General features: G+C 40.6%; 1 protein-coding gene and 1 long non-coding RNA gene across 13 annotated transcripts in view; one reads left to right on the forward strand and one right to left on the reverse strand.

Moving 5' to 3' along the window:
- GRIK1 (glutamate ionotropic receptor kainate type subunit 1) overlaps nucleotides 1–17877 on the reverse strand; it is a 404320-nt gene that overhangs the window by 215542 nt on the left and 170901 nt on the right. The window lies entirely within an intron of this gene.
- On the forward strand, nucleotides 8647–9475 carry LOC129022325 (uncharacterized). Its single transcript, XR_010125249.1, has 2 exons — nucleotides 8647–8775; nucleotides 9047–9475. It is a non-coding gene; the product is annotated as an uncharacterized LOC129022325 (long non-coding RNA).

The following is a 17877-nucleotide window of genomic DNA, read 5'->3' on the forward strand; positions in this document are numbered from 1 at the left end:
GCCCTGGTATTTCTGTGAGGAATAAATACAAAAGCACACATCTGACACAGAGGAGTGTGATTGTCATTTCAATGTGTCAACTTGACTAGGCGACAGTACCCAGTCATTCAATTAAGCACTAACCTGGGTGTTGCTGGCAAGGTATTTTGTAGACCTTGTTAGCATCTGCAATCTGTTTACTTTCAGTAAAGCAGATTATTTTCCATAATCTGGGTGGGCCTGATTCAACCAGTTGAAAGGATGTAAAGGTAGAACTGAGGTTTACCTGGGGGACAGGAAATTCTCCTTGTGGACTGCAGCATCAGCTTCAGCCTGGGAGTCTCCATTCTCTCTTTTTTGATGGCCTGCCATATTGATTTCAGACTTATCTAACCTCCACAGTCATGTAGGCCAATTCTTTGTACTCTATCTATCTATATGTCTAAATCTATCTAGCTAGCTACCTAGCTAGCTGTTATCTATCTATCCTGGTTATATGTTTCTGTCATGGAATGCTGACTAATACAAGTAAGAATCTTAAAATGTTATTTTCCGTATAATCCAAATTTGAGGGTTCATATTTGAATACACAAATTCTATATTTCTATCACATTGTAGTGGTGGATAAAAACCAATATTTGTCTTCTGCTCGCCTCCTTTAAACTAGAGGAGAAAGAAAGTGTGCCTGGAAGTTCTCAAGTCTTTTCCTGTTAGTATATTAATATGGATTTATTGATTTGAAGCATGGTCATCCTACACTTAGAAAGCCTAGCCTTGAGGAAATCAGGCATAAGGCAGATTAATTGCCCTGACTGAAAAGGGAAAGGGAGAACTTAGGGGTAAGAACATCAGCATCAACATCAACATGGAACACCATTGATCATGTGCCAGGCACTGTTCTTAATAGTTAACTAACAGGCATTCACTTATTTCATCTTCATGGTAACCCTAAGAGGTGAATACCACTATCGTTCCCACATTCCAGGTGGGGAAACTGAGGCATGAGGTTTAAATTGCTTGTCCTGGAATGTGGTAAAGTCATAGTGGCCACAGCAAAACATGGCTCCAGAGAGTCAGTAGAGTGGAAGCTCCTTTGGGTGTCTCTTCACCTGGAGAGACGGGAGGCAGGTAGAAGAGTGCAATCCCGTAGAGCATGGAGCATCCACAGGAGCCCTCCGATATGGAATGACAACTGGAAGAGGGAAATCAAAAAATAGGAAGAGATAAGGGCAAGGAATCTGAAAACAGGACTGTTAGATAAAATGTCAGTGTAGGGACAACGTCTTGGTCTTCTGGTCTCCAGAATTTAACTCAGTGCCTGGAAAGTAGAATATATCACAAAAACCTGTCATGAATTGAGTAAAAAGGTTCGGATAACATTTTACCACAAGCTGGCCTAGATATTAGGATTAGAAGAGAAATGCAAAGCGTATTTTTACTGTCTGTGATTGAAGCCATGGTTATTAAGGTTGTCTGGCTTATAAAAACCTCTTAAAGAATGCAAAAAACGTTTATGAGTTATTTAAGTGGATGCCTGAAAGAACATTGAGGGAAAATTTTATTACGAGGAAGTGATATTTAAAATAAATGGGCCGGGCGTGGTGGTTCACGCCTGTAATCCCAGCACTTTGGGAGGCTGAGGCGGGTGAATCACGAGGTCAGGAGATCGAGCCCATCCTGGCTAACACAGTGAAACCCCGTAGGTACTGAAAACACAAAAAATTAGTGTGGTGTGGTGGCGGGCGCCTGTAGTCCCCGCTACTTGGGAGGCTGAGGCAGGAGAATGGCGTGAACCCAGGAGGCGGAGCTTGCAGTAAGCCGAGATCGCCCCACTGCACTCCAGCCTGGGTGAGAGAGCGAGACTCCATCTCAAAAAAGAAAAAATAATGACAATAATAACGCTGCACCCAGCACGGTCAGCTAATGCCACTTGGTAATTGCTGCATGTGTGAGTAGCAAAATCACATGGAAGAGGAGCTGGCCTTGGGGACAATGCCACGTTATAGTGAGGAACTCCAGAAAAACCCACGTACAAATTTCTCAGGTTCACGCTTGGGTGCCCATCTTCTCCCTGACCCCACAAAAGAATAAAGATCTTACAAATATTCAATGAATACCAGGATGGAAATAACTTGTTTCCTGGCATTCAAGACAGAGGAAATCCTTACTATTAAAAAAAGAAACAAACAAACAAAAAAACTAGAAATGATTAGCAAAGACATGAAACACAACAGTTAAAAAAAATTAAAAAAAAAAACACAAGAAAATTCTATCATATTTTTATGTTTTAGTTTGCCACTTGAAATACAAACCAGTGGCCGGGCGTGGTGGCTCACGCCTGTAATCCCAGCACTTTGGGAGGCGAAGGTGGGCAGATCGTCTGAGGTCAGGAATTGGAGACCAGCCTGGCCAACATGGTGAAACCCCATCTCTACTAAAAACATACAAAAAATTAGCTGGGCGTGGTGGCAGGCGCCTGTAATCCCAGCTACTCGGGAGGTTGACGCAGAAGACTCGCTTGAACCTGAGAGTGGAGGTTGCAGTGAGCCGAGATCGCACCTTTGCACTCCAGCTTGGGCAACAAGATTGAGACTCCATCTCAAAATAAAAAACAAAAATAAATAAAAAAATTAAAAAAAAAGAAATGCAAACCAGTGACTGAAATGTATATTTCCCAACCAGGGACTCTTCCAATACCACATTTAAAAGGGGTTGGTGGTCTCATTTCAATTCCCATCACATACATTGTTCTAACTGGTAAATCCCTGCAGACAAAGCAGGAACTCAAAAATCGGGGTAGAAGGTTTCCTTCAACTTCTCAGATTAACTATTTTGGTAAACAGCATACATATTTCTCACATAGTGCTAATATTATAATGGTCAACCTCCAGATTTAAGTGCATCAATTAACTAAACCACACTACTTCTGTGAATAAAAGATGTTTGTTTTACTAAATCTGCCAATTTAATTAACCAACACAATTTCCTATATATAGAAAATTTGAAACACAAACAGTGACTACTTCTATGACTAAATTTTTTCCTAATAAATTCCTGCTTAAAAGATTGTCAGCATGAGGATAGCATTATTTTTTTAAGTTCTTTCTCAAAGAAGCCAGTCAATCAAGAGCTTATTGAGTGCGTACCAGACAATCATTTTTTCCCCCAGAGGACTTAACTTTAAGCAGGGTTTTTCAACTTCTGCATTAATGATATTTTGGGTTGAATAATTTTATGCTGTGGAAGACAGTCCTATGTTTTTGATTTTTTAGCAACATTCCTGGCCTCTACCCATTAATGCCAATACTACCCCTTCCTCAGTTGTAATCTTAAGTGTGTCCAGACATTTCCATATCCTTAATTGGCAAAATTACTCCCAGTTGAGGGATGCTGCTTTATATTCTTGAAATAGATTGCATTAGACAGTGCAGGCTATCTATGACAAGTATTTCTCAGATCTTAGCTTGAGATTATAGAAATTTATCTTTTGCTCTAATCAGAGAACAGTGAAGGTCATGAAGGTGGGAAGGGGTAGCACGTTCCATGTTAGAGATCTTCCACCTTTCAGCTGCTGGAGCCACATTCCATTGGCCAGAATTTAATCATCCATGCCCCTCAATGCAAGGAAAGCTGTGAAATATAGTCTCATTGCATGCCAAAGAGGAAAAGAAACTAAGATTTGGGAAATAACATTAAGTCTCTGCCCCAGGGTGTATTAGTCTGTTATCACGCTGTTAATAAAGACATACTCGAGACTGGGTAATTTATAAAGAAAAGAGGTTTAAAGGACTCACAGTTCCACATGGATGGGAGGCCTCACAACTATGGCAGAAGGTGAATGAGGAGCAAAGTTATGTCTTCCACGGTGGTGGGTAAGACAGCTTGTATAGAGGAACTCCCCTTTATAAAACCGTCAGATCTTATGAGACTTACTATCATGAGAACAGCACGGGAAAGACCTGCCCCCATGATTCAATTACCTCCATTGGGTACCTCCCACGACACATGGGAATTAGGGGAGCTGCAATTCAAGATGAGATTTGGGTGGGCACACAGCCAAACCATATCCCAGGGATTAGAACAAAATAAGGTCAAGTCATGACAAACAGATTATTTTGATGGTGTTGGAAGGGATTGCCACAAAATATCATTACACTAATTTACTTCCAGTCAAAGCCGCCTGTATTTGCTTACATAGTCCTAGAACACTGAGCAAAATTATGAAAGGACAATCTCAAAGCCTCTTTTTAGGTCATTAGTGTGCGTTTAGTGAGATAATGGACCCTCTTCTAGTCCAACATTCTCTTCAGGTTCTTCAAGCCTGTCTCAGAGCTATCAAGGATGCAGCAAAAGGGATGCCTTTGATCTGCTGTCTCTGGATGCACAAGGAGCTCAGAGAAACAACCAGGACACAGAACAAAACAAAGCATGGAGCTCTAATTTAGCGGTTTCAGCTAAGGGAGTCACTCAGCACCAGCACTGGGCAGGAGGTAGGTAAGTCCCGGTTAAGTTTCTGGCTTCAAAAGCTCCCCTCTGTGACACCTTCAGAAATCTTCTTAATTGGAAGACAGCTTCAGTTCCCTTCTTTTCTTTTCTTTTTTTTTTTCTTTTTTGAGACCGAGTCTCGCTCTGTCCCCCAGACCAGAGTGCAGTGGCACAATCTCGGCTCACTGTAAGCTCCGCCTCCCGGGTTCACGCCATTCTCCTGCCTCAGCCTCCCCAGTAGCTGGGACTACAGGCGCCCGCTACCACGCCCGGCTAATTTTTTGTATTTTTAGTAGAGACGGGGTTTCACCATGTTAGCCAGGATGGTCTCAGTCTCCTGACCTCGTGATCCGCCTGCCTCAGCCTCCCAAAGTGCTGGGATTACAGGCGTGAGACACCACGCCCTGCCCAGTTCCCTTATTTTCTAATGCTATGTTTTCAAGGTTGTTGTTAAGGTTAGTTAAACTAATGTATATGAAACACCTGGTGAATACAGTGCCTGGCACAGCAGTATTTCTTTACACACTTCTTAAGTCTTTGGAATCATAGATTATACTATCAGCAGATAAACTGACAGATGCATAGACATGATCAGAAAGAGAATGGAAGGGAGATGTGGAAAGGGAGAACAGAAGTCAGAAACCAGAACAAAGGAAGACAATGTAGACAGTGTAACATTAGTAGAGAGTTATAGAATATTGGGTTTAATTTTAGGTAGAATGCATTTCGTTAGCTCTATCTGGTTTGTCTTTGATTTGTCCATTATACAAAGCTGACCTCTCTTTCCTCTGCTGTCTACTCCTCCCTGGAAGGTAGGCAGTGATAGATGCTGAGATTGTTTTGTCCTAGGCTGTCTCAATAAGGATGTTTTCTCTACAGAATTTTCTAATTTCAATGAGCCCCAAACCATAATTTTGAGCAGCTGTACAAACCTTTTTGTAATGATAGTAATAAAGATTGCTACCGTTTATTGGTTGTCCATAATAATCTTTATTCTGTGTCTGTTCCAGTTCTTACAGCTTCCTTTATGAGAAAGATTTGTTCTTCTGTTTATAGGTGAGAAATCTGAGACCTAAGAGATTAAGTGATTGGCCTGTGGCCAAGGTCCTGAGATTTGAAACCGATTTTTCTGACTCCAAAACCTGACCTGTTTCTTCCTAACATGTTGCCTGCCTATTCTAAGCATATACAGTGTTGCGAATGTCTGACACTGTTCTAGAGCCTCATCCTCTTTTCACCTCCGACATGCTCTTGTTTGTGGCCTGGTGGTCAGATTATATACGCTGGGCTGGGAAACCCTCGTTGGTGGAGACAAAGTGGCAAGTGAGTAAAGATGGCAATTTCCAAGGGGAACTCATTGCACATCAGACACAAAGTATGACTCAGGCATGTGCCCCAACATATAAGCCAAGAGAGTGCCAGGCCTTTAAATAAGAAACACTGATGTTTTCTGCAACTTAAATACAAGTAAGCTTGGGGGGTAGGGAGGGAAATTGTTGTACTGGAATCTAACAGTGTTTTCAAACTTTCCCATTTCACCATTAATGGTGGCACATAATCAAATTAGCCTTTAAGAGCAATCATCACTCCATGGGTGGCACCGTGGTATGCGAAGATGCCTCGGAGATTTTAATTCTCTCTAACAGCTTTCCATAATAAAACAGCTACCAAATTTGAAAGTCATCGAGAGTAATTCTAGTAGGTCTTGTTTATACACGATCTTGCAGAGGCGTCTCAAGAGCTAGTGGCTTAGATTGAGTCACTTTATACAGTTAAAGCTGTAGATATAAGCACAGACAGAAAACTGTACCTCTGTAGATCTGTAGATGTCCGTCAGTGATTCACAGCTCATACAACGCCAAGATTCAAATTTCTCTTGGAAGGGCTTTTAGTAATTCAGATGGAAAAGACTTTCCAGACAGATTTCAAGGGATTATGTTTGGGGACTGCAAAGGAGGTATTTCCAAAATTTTGTGGGCTTATTTTTTTAGTTTTACAACAACATTTACCTTTCCTGTGTGATACTTGCTGATTACAAGGGCAATACCCTGTCCTCGGTAATCTATTGTGGGCTTGCTGTTGATGATGGTAAGTTTCACCATGAAGCCTGTGACTGGCCCAAGTTGTCAGAAACTCCTCATTTCCCAGATAAGCTGTTTGCCAAGCTGGTAAATGCCCCTAGGAGCCACAGTGCCCCTGTTGCCTGCACACTTTGGACCCTTTTCATTAGCTTCTGACCCATTGCACTTGCACTTAGCGCATGCTCTGATGTGGACTTCCAGTTCAGAACCCAGGTTCTGGAACTCATGAGCGCATACAGCATCCCTTGCTATCACAACCAGCTTGACAGAAAGACCACAGGCCAAGTGCAGCAGAGTTCCAGAAAGTGAATGCAGCAAAATACCCTTGCTCTCTCTGAGGTACTGAAAACAGGCCTGCCATTTAGCCTAAGTAGAAATCTAACTAATATATTGAAGAAATAGATCGAATATTACTGTATAACTTTCAACAAGAAAACCAATTCTGAAATGAAAAAAAAGCAAATCATGCTATATATTAAGATAAACATTTTTTAGAAAAAGTTCTTATATTTCACAAGGATTCACTGTGTGTGAAATTCAATTAAGTCTTTTAAATCAGATTCTATTTATGCCTTTACAATTACAGTTAGAATTTTAAAAATGTTTCTTTCTTCTCTTCTTTTCTTTCCTCTTTCTTTCTTTCTTTCTCTTTCTTTCCTTCCTTCTTTCTCTTTCTTTCTTTTTTTTTCCCACAGTTTAGCTCTTGTCGCCCAGGCTGGAGTGAAATGGCGTGATCTCAGCTCACTGCAACCTCCGCCTCCCAGGTTCAAGCAATTCTCTGCCTCAGCCTCCTGACTAGCTGGGATTACAGGTGCCCGCTACCACGCCTGGCTAATTTTTTGTGTTTTTAGTAGAGACAGGGTTTCACCCTGTTGGCCAGGCTGGTCTTGAACTCCCTATCTCAGGTGGTCCACCTGCCTCGGCCTCCCAAGTGCTGGGATTACAGGCATGAGCCACTGCACCTGGCAAGAAACGTTTCTATCACACAAAATAAAGTAAAGCTGTGCAGTACAATATTTTTTCCACATGGCAATTTTTGAAACTTGGAGATTTTCAGTGTTCACAGTTTCCTTCATGCAATGCTCTATCCTAGTTCAGGGGACATGATTTCTCTAGTTAACAGATATTCTGTCTTTGGAAATGACTGATCTAAATGTCAGTCTTCATGTCTTTCCAGGAGGGCATCATCATCGTAAGGTGCCATTATGAATAACATTCTGAGATCACCTGAAACACTAACTTAAAAATAAGACATGCTAAGTTTTAAAATCATAGCATTTTCTCTCATTTTTAAAGTGATTAATTTATCATAAAAGAAACACTAGGTTCCCTGTCTCATTCTGCAAATTGTGAGGAATTACATTTGAAGGTAAGCAGGCCACTTACAACTTATTCATCCTAGTCTTCAATTATTACAGCTATTTAAGTGATAATTGCTATTCTAATTTCACTAGAATTCTAACTATAATAGGAAAAGAGGTAAATAACTTTTCAGGGGCTCATGCTTGCAGTTCTTTGATTATACAAGAGAAAAGAAGACAATATATGAGTTTCTCTTCACTCACATTTGGCAACTTCTGTCTGTGCTTTAAGAATTCTAGAGCTGTAGCACCAGGAGGACAGGACCACCCTGCATTCAAATTGGGAGGCTCTACAAAGTCACATTTAGACTGCAGAGTCGTGCTTTTCTCATCAAACCAGCCAGCCCTAATTTTCTTTTGGTGTCATTTGTTTACATTTCAAAATGAATAAATTCCTGTCAACGTGTTCAATGTAGTACTTGAAATGAAATACTGGATATGTCACACAGATAGCTGAGATTATCTTCTGAAGTCCTAAGATTCTGATTAATGAGAAAACAATGTAAAGCCAGATTCTTCTCCCATTCCTCCAGGTTTCTAGCTTGAAATTTCCCTTCTGAAAGTAAGCCAGCTTTTCTCCTCCAAAGTAGTGCCAAGTTTCTGTCTGCTAAGGGGACTGATATGGTTTGGCTCTATGTCCCCACCTAAATCTCATCTTGAATTGTAATCCCCATGTGTTGAGGGAGGGATCTGGTGGGAAGCGACTAGATCGTGGGGGTGGTTTCCCCCGTGCTGTTCTCATGATAATGTGGGAGTTTTCACAAGATCTGATGGTTTTATAAGTGTTTGGTAGTTCCTCCTGCGTTCATTCTCCTTCCTGCTCCCTTGTGAAGAAGATGCCTGCTTCCCTTTTGCCTTCTGCCATGATTGTAAGTTTCCTGAGGCTTCCCCAGCTATATGAAATTGTGAGTTCATTAAACCTCTTTTCTTTATAAATTACCCCATCTCAGGCATTCTTTACGTGAAAACGGACTAATACAGGGACTAAGTGTCACAAGAAGGCATAAAGCCTTCGGAGTATTGCAGCTCTGTCCAATGGTGGTGAAATTATTTGAGGAGTGGGTGGGCTGGGGTTAGTATTAGAGTTTATGTCATGGTCCTGTCTTTTGACTTTTGTCCTTCCCTTTCTTCTGTCCTAAGGGTATCAGAGCCAGGAGGGTGGCTGACTCTGATGATCGAACAAGAACCAAATATGCTCCTGCTGCTCCAGTAGAGTGGTCTTCAGGTGATCGAGATTCTGAGCTCCCAAACCAAGGCAAGAATAAGGAAACTGGAACAGGAGGGCATGCTGGGCTCCAGCCTCCCACGACAGTGAAACATTGCCTTAGAATGACTGTTGTTAATACAACTGAGGAAACAGAACACATAATCTTGTGATTAAGTTATGCACAATTTGATTTAAATTTAGTTTCTGGCAGTTGCTAGGTTTCACTCTGGTGTACTCTCTCGGTGTGGAAGCTGCTGATTCAGAAAGAGATGTGCCAAAGCTCATGTATTTCCTGGACACATCTAAGTACGGAATAAAATGCTGGTTAAATAAATGAGTCAATTTTCCAAGAAAGACACCAATTACTTTTAGATTCTTTTGCTTTCTTAAGCAGATGTGTACACATCCGGAAACATAACTGGAGGGGGGATAGAATGGGGGAAAACATGGAACTGCTGGGAGCTCAGCCAGAGACTGGAGATGATGCACAGACTTATTGAGAGGACCACATTGGGTGTCTGGAAACTGGAAGAATGAGACACTTGGGTTCCTGTTTTTTCACAAGTTGATAGGATGGGGACAGAAGCATGGGTGGTGAAAACATTATCTAGGATTAAATACTACTTTCAGTTTACTAGTGCCACAGAAAACACTTTATTTTTCCATGGATGTTCAGAAACCTTTATTTATTTCCTCCCTTAGCAGTGTGAATTTTGTAGGACAGAACCATACTAATTTCATACAGCTGCTGGGACTGTCTCTAGGCAGAGTTAATTAGTGTTAGTTAACAGCATTAGTGTACCCACATCCATAAAAAAGTAATTTCCCTATTGCAAAGTCATCTAAAATTTTGTGTCAGCTCAGACTCTCTTATTTCCCCTGAATGTCATTCAAAGGAAACACCACTAACAAAAAGCTAATTAACCTCCACAGAAATAATTTTTAAATCCAAAGTTTGATGTCCAAATTCCCCTAGGCAGGGTCAATAGTGAAGCCACACAATCAATGCTGATGGCTATATCTTCATAAACAAATAACTACATCATAACATCATAAGATAACTGATTTCTAGATACCTACACAGTGGCAGAAATCAGAAAGATACCTGCTCCCCACAAAAGCATCAGAATTAAAAGCATTGTGAACTCCCTTTTGATAGTTTGGATGCAAAAATTAAATATATTGTAAACGTGAATAAACTTCACTTTATCTTTAACATGCTAGATACTAGAACTTAGAGATATTAAAATAGTGAATTCAGAAAACTTGGGGCTTTCAGTCTTCAATTCCCAGACTATTTATCAAATGCATTCCAAGCCCTTTTAGACATTTTACACATTATTATTGACTTGAAAATATAAATCTAATAGGTTGAAATAAAACATGATTTTCAAATGGAGAAAAAATAGTGAAATATATTTCCTTTAAAAGATCATGACCTCTTTGCATTTCTGTCTCATTTTTTATAGCTCCTGCCTCTGGCAGAGCCACATGCTCTTAGAAGAACAGAGTAATAGTCTAATACGGTGCCAAGAAGTCAAAGACCTTTATTTCTTTCCAAGTTACTTGAGCACTTTGCACACACCACAGTTGAGTGTGCAGCATTTTTGTCCCTCCTACTTTTATTTTATAATAAAATCTAATATGTCTCTTTTTTCTGCTTGCTTTTATGAGTAGAGATTACACTTTCAAGTAATGAGAAAGGCTCATTTCTTCACTCTGCAATTTCCTTCTAATCTTTTTTATTTTTATTTTTCCACCTTGAGAGGTCTCCTTGCTACCTTATACCCTAATGGATTCCTCAGCGCTCCACAGACATGGCTACAGATTTATTTAAGTTATTGCATTCCTTCTGTCTTCTGTCATTCAACTGCAAACTCTGTAAAATTCTTTTCTTTCTAGCCCTAAATTGGCTATATAAGATGGCTTTTCCCAATAGTTACTGAGAGGGCCTTTAGGGGACGAATGCTCTTCAGCTGGCCCTGAACTACCATCTGCCAGGGGACAGTTAATCATGCTTCGAATGGGGACTAAGAGGGAGGATGTAGAGCAGAATAAGAATCCCTGCCTCTGACAAATACAGCAAACTGGGTTATATTGTCCACCTGTGAGAGCCAGGAGCAATGCTTCTGCACTTCCCTTCAACATTTCTTTACTACTGTTCTTGTCAGCTTAAATTTTATCTAAGAAAATTCTTCTTTTTTTTTTTTTGAGACGGAATCTCACTCTGTCGCCCAGGCTGGAGTGCAGTGGCGCGATCTCGGCTCACTGCAAGTTCCACCTCCCGGGTTCACGCCATTCTCCTGCCTCTGCCTCCCGAGTAGCTGGGACTACAGGTGCCCGCCACCACACCTGGCTAATTTTTTGTACTTTTAGTAGAGACGGGGTTTCACTGTGTTAGCCAGGATGGTCTCGATCTCCTGACCTTGTGATCCGCCAGCCTCGGCCTCCCAAAGTGCTGGGATTACAGGCGTGAGCCACCGCGCCCGGCCAGAAAATTCTTCTTTAGACAACTCAGTATGTTCTTGGCATATCCTATACTCAGCCACAGGCCTTAAAACAAAATCCTTCCAAACATGATGTTCTTAATATAAAGCAGTAGTTCTGAATCAGAGACGATTTTATTGTCTCCACCCCTAGCTACATTTTGGCATTATCTGAAGACATTTTTGATTCTTATGATTGAGTAGGTGCTACTGGCATCCAGTGGGTAGAGGCCAGGGTGTTGCTAAACATTCTGCAATGCACAGGGCAGCCCCCCACAATGAAGAATAATCTGATCCTTCTGTTGAGGTTGAGAAATCCTGATATAGAGGTCTGACTCCCATCTCTTCAAGCCAGAAAATACAGAAGACCTGGTTGAGAGGCCTGCAAAGCTTTTGATAACACCAGGTTTTGGATTTTATTCCACGGACAAAATCAAAACCAGCATTTTTGCATCGATGACTCACTAGCACACACTAGCACTGCTGGAGTAAATAGCTACCTGTTTCTAAATATTCTTTCTCACACATAGAGACAGCTGTTCATGAGCATGGTACGATATACTTCATCAGAGGGGCTTCTCTGAAAACTTGTTTGTATAAGGGAAAAGAATAAGTGAAGTTGCTCTTCTCCCCCAGGGCCGCATGTACTTTGAAAACAGTCTCTTTGAAATGGCTTCCCTCTTCTAAATCTTCTTGAGGTTATAATGAAGAGTATTTTCTTCGATGTTTCTTCCATCTGTCTCTCTTTATGAAAGAAGCTCTTCAATTGCATCAAAGGCTGTGTTATGGGATTGTTTCCCAAAGACTGAAGATTCTGGGGTCTTAACTCATTTAGTGGTAAAATAGGAGTGCACTTTGTAGGACCCACCTTCTCCTAGCACTTCCCTGAGTCTGCCTAAGTGTAGAAATTCCCAAACTAGCTAGATAGCAACTTTCTCTGTGGGGCTGTGTGACTGGCATATACTTCATCCAAAGGAAGGATAGATGGTGCCCATGGAAAAGGGAGAAAGAAATAGAAAAATCACAAAACCACTGAACATTAATGCACCATAAAATCAGGGGAAATGGTCAAATAAAAGAATGGGACAATGTGTGTGTCTTAAAATATCCTGTACGTCTTTTTCTGGATATTTCCAAGATGTGTATGGATGTCGATTATAGTAAACAGAATTATTATCTATACATTACAGCCTCTTAAAGGGATCTGAAATAATAATGGAATTCTTTTGAGCATTTTCTATAATTAATCTAGATAGCAATTTGCTCATATGTATGTGCCTTTTAGAACCATTAAGAGAATACAACCTCTCTGCATTATGGAAGTTGGTGTGACCTTCATATAAAAAAAGGTTTGCTCAGGAGAAAGATGGAAAAAAAATAATTGCAATATAAAAATATTCTATAACATAAATTTTTTAAAACACAGGACTTTGGACATTGTGGGAGGAAGAAGTACCCCATTAATATATTTATTTCTCTACAGTAGGAAAGTCTTCAGCAATCAGAGAACGATTTTAGAGGTCTCAAAAGGCCCTTGTGCTTCAACTTTTAATTTGGTAGTGACAGGCAATTGAAGTAGACTTGCCTTTGAGTCAGAAGTCCCTACTCCTCTTCTCTTTCATTTTGGTTCAAGTTAATTTCTCCTCAGCTGAAATTCATGTGCGTGTGTGTGTGTGTTTGTGTGTGCGTGTTCTCCTCAGCTGAAATTCGTGTGTGTGTGTGTGTATTCCATGTAATGGAAAGACAATAAGAGACAGAACATTAGTATTTTACTTCCGTGACTTGCCTTTTTAGCTTCACTTCAGATAAAACTACTTTTAAGTGCTGGCAACGGGGTCCCAGCTACCACTCTTCCGTGCCGGAGGTGACGGTATAGAAAGGAGCAAAAAGTGCTTTCCCTCATGCAAGGCTCTTGAAGGTGTTTATACGGGAAAATGATTATTGAGAGTTTTTAGGCTGGATGACCTCTTTTATGGGGAAGATGTTCTTCGGGAAGCCAAGAGACTTGAGTCCTAAGAGCCTTGGGTGCTAATTCTGGGTATGCCTAAAGCTTCTTGGCTTTAAAAAAGACACTGATGAGTCAGTTGTTTTCATCTCTGACCTGGGATAATGAGATCTGATGCCAATGATCTTAGTCCCTTAAAAGTGGAACCTGAGACCAAGGCTTTTGTCGAGTCTTTTGAGATGGGAATTCTGGGGAGAAGTACAGGACAGGAGAGTAAAATAGAAAAGGAGAGAAAGATGATACAATGATGCATACTGAGCTGTCCACCACTATAAATACCTGGTGCTTGATTCTGCAGGGACCTTCTGAGAGCCTTCTGAATGGTGTCTCAGAACCGTCCACCCAGGGCACAAAAAGAGGAAGCATGATGTATCTGTCGTCACTCCCATCATTTAAGAATGGCACCATGGGTGTTAATGTCCTCCACCCCTGGGTTGCATGGGCATGTGTGCAGAGGGGATGCCACATGAACCCCATGCTGCAGATCGGAGGAGCCCAGGCAGGAAGAGAGAGGCAGGCAGACAGACCATGCTGAAGAGTTGCCTATTTCAGTCTCCTAAAACCAGATTTGAGCTCGTTCTGTTTCCCATGCACACATTTTCTGTCCTCAACTTATGCAGTTTTCCTGATGTGTCTTCTTCTTTGACTGAAGAATTGCAAGTCTATTCTTCACACTCAAGTCAAGTATAACTTTCCACCAAGTTGTTTCTAACGATAGTGAATACCATGTTTACTTCAAAATTCTGCTTTGAGGATTAAATGAGAAAATGCTTTTAAAGCATTTAGCGTAGTCTCAAGCATAGAGGTAACAATCAATCAATTATTGTTGTTCTTTAAATTTTTTTCTCAATGATTATTATATTTGCTAGATTATTAAGCACCATGAGGGCAGAAACTGTGTCTCAACCATTTGTGAGTGGCTCATATAATGCCTGGCTCCTAGTAGGTGCTTTTTATAGGTAGAATTGTGACAAGCAAAAAAAGACACCTTGTAATCAGAACCTGAGAACATGACTTTATTAGGAGACAAGGTCTTTATAGAGGGAATCAAATTAAAACAAGGTCACTAGGATGGGCCCTAATGCCATACAACAGGTGTCTTTATAAAAAGGAGACATTTTGACACGGAGACAGATGCGCACAGAGAGAAGATGATGTGAAGACACAGGGAAAATTCATCTACAACAGCAGTCCCCACCGTTTTTGGCACAAGAAACCGGTTTCCTGGGAGATAATTTTTCCAAGGACTGGAGGTGAGGGGTGGTGGGAGCTGGTTTTGGGATGAAACGGTTCCACCTTAGATCATCAGGTATTAGATTCTCATAAGGAGTGTGCAACCTACATCCCTCCCATGGGCAGTTCACAATAGGGTTTGCGCTCCTAAGAGAATCTAATGTCCCCGCTGATCTGACAAGAGGCGAGGCTCAGGTGTTAACGCTCTCTTACCCCCTGGCCTCTCATCTCCTGTTGTGAGCGGTTCCTAACAGGCCATGGACCGGTACTGGTCTATGCCCCTCTGGGACTGGGGATCCCTGATACACAAGCCAAGGAATACCTGAGGCTTCTAGAAGCTAGGAGGGAGACCGGGGACAGATTCTCCCTCACAGCCCTCAGGAGCAACCAACCCTGCTAACATCCTGATTTCAGCCTTGTAGCCTTCAAAACTGCAAGATAATACATTTCTGTTATTCTAAGCCACCCAGGTTACGGTACTTTGTTATGGCAGTCGTAGGAAGCTAATACAGTGTTCACTGAATTTTTGAGTTTTTGGAATAAATAGATGAGTGACAAAGATGTATGATGTTGTTTTTTATAGTAGTTCACCCTACATATCTTTCAACGTCCAGATAAATTCCCACGAGTGCTATTCTATAGTCCTTCCCTGATCTTTTGGATGCGGGGAGATCTTCTCTATCAGTAACTGTATAGTCCTTCTTTCAGCTGATACAGACACTGCTTTGTGACTTTTCTGGAACGGCTAGACAACTCATGTTTTAAATTTATGGTCCAAGTATATATGAAGACTTCATCCGGAATTGGAAACACATTGTGTCACCCATCGTGCTCAGCTTCACCGAGTTAAATGCCCTGAAGGCCCTATATGTTAGTAAATGCCGCAATCTGCTTCTCCAGTGGTGCCCACGTCTGGGTCTGATGCTCTGCTTCCTTCCATATGTGACATTTCTAACATCAGCGTAATAAAGTGAGAGGGCGCAGGGGTGCTGATGACTCCAACAATGACCCTTGTTAGCACTTGTGGCATTGGGACAAATGACTGCTAATATTCAGATATACTTATATAAAACACGCACATGTAGCTACCGCTGTCTCCAGGCAGGGAGGTGACCAGACTAGCTAGAAAGCAGAGAGACTCACATCCATTTTTTTGAATACCCAAACCCATATACTCCCAGCAGGATTTTGATAAATGTATTACTCAAATAAATCTAGTTTATTGTTTTTGTGTAAACAGATAAATATCTTCCTACCACTTCTTGTTTCAACTTGCTTCAATAAGAACAACTAATAAAAATATCTTATTTCAGCATTTGTTCATGACTTGTGCAGACATTATTTTTAAAATAATAGTCTTTAAAACACTGGTCTCAAAATGCTTTCATGAGAAATGCATAGAGGCAAAATATTCACTTGCCTAGGTCCTCAGTAGTGGTTGATAAAAATTTTAGCAATTAGTGCCACCTTATCTCAGAAAACAGTGATGTTCTTATTATTAAGCCTTCTAAATTAGTAAGCGGGATGAGTCAGGAGGGAATTAATGACACCAAATGTAAAAATAATGTAGTGAATATGGTTGTATTAGGAAATTTTAATTAAATGTGGTTTATATTAGAATTGGTTCTGATATTTTATTAACATGCTTCTACATGTAACTCTATCAAAATATGCATACAATCATGCCAACAGTTTTTAAACATTTGAGGTTTTAATAAATCCAGTACCCATAGCAACTCTGATAGTTGCAGTGCTAAACGAAAAACAATGTCAACATTTTTTAATCTGAATTATGTAGTTCCAAAATTCATACTATGGCTACCCTAAAAACAGCTACTCATTCCGTTTTCTCCCAGAGAACTTTATACATATATTTGGTAGAGCAGGGACTCGCTATTGTTAATAAATACGAAGGCCCCGATGTCTAATGGAGTAAGAGAAATAAAATATAAGCTTTGTGGGGGAAAACAAGGTACTAATTACATTTACTTTTATTTTCATTTGATGATAATTTATTTTTGTTTCAAGATCAGTAGAGTGTATGATCACCATGCTCTTGCATTTAGGACTAGCTGAAGTCTCGGTCGAAGCAGAGGGCGTGCTGGCCAGTGAAATGTTATTCTTGGACTTCAGTTTTTCCTTCTATAACAAATACTAGTAATGGTTGTTACCTGGCTCATGGGAAAGGTGTTCATATGCTTGATGTCACACTGATGGGAAAATGTTGATCTGATTGGCTGCACAAACCCAAGCCAGTGTGGGCTGGATATCACTGATGAGTAAGTGACATTCCCTTGGTGAGAATCAGAAGTTGACATCACCCAGTAAGCACCTTTTGGCTATACCAGTAGTGAAAATATTGAAAATACTGCTGTATTGCCAGCTGGCAAATAGCTGCTGTCTTAAGACTCAGGGAGCTCCTCCCACTCCTATCACTATGCCCGCCCCCTAGTCCCTTCTGTAAGGTCACTGTATTCCTCCAGTTCTACCAAATAAAAGATGAACACTCAGCAAGCAGCTCTGGGACAGCCAGATCCATTCTTTTTAGTTGATGCCAAGCCCCCAGTTGTTTGAATACTATTCCTGGAGTTATGATACCAATCTCATAGTTTATTCGTTGGAACTTGTCTATTTTCAAAGGATCAGTGCATCATTCAAAAACAAATTAATTCCTTTTGGAAGACCTGGTTCTTTTTACAGGCACATTTTTTTCACTTCATTGAATCTTTCGAAATAGAAATGTTTAAACACTCTTGGCTGTTTTTTATTGAAATACATCTTGGTCCATAGGTAAGAAAATCAACTGAATACAATTTTTGTTCATTATTGAAGAAGGCTGTAAGTCACATTTTAAGAAGTGTTTGCTGCCCTTTTTGATTTATATTATGAAAAAATGACTTTAGATAAAAATAGTTTTTGAAAGTGTGTGATTTGTCTACAACAGCATTAACACTCAGGGACAACTGTTTCCTGCCCTCTTGAAGCTAATTTCTAACATTCCAATACACTAGTGTAAACCATTTCTTACATACTATTTCAA

Source organism: Pongo pygmaeus, chromosome 22 (assembly GCF_028885625.2).
Source record: "Pongo pygmaeus isolate AG05252 chromosome 22, NHGRI_mPonPyg2-v2.0_pri, whole genome shotgun sequence".
NCBI classification, from domain to species: Eukaryota; Metazoa; Chordata; class Mammalia; order Primates; family Hominidae; genus Pongo; species Pongo pygmaeus.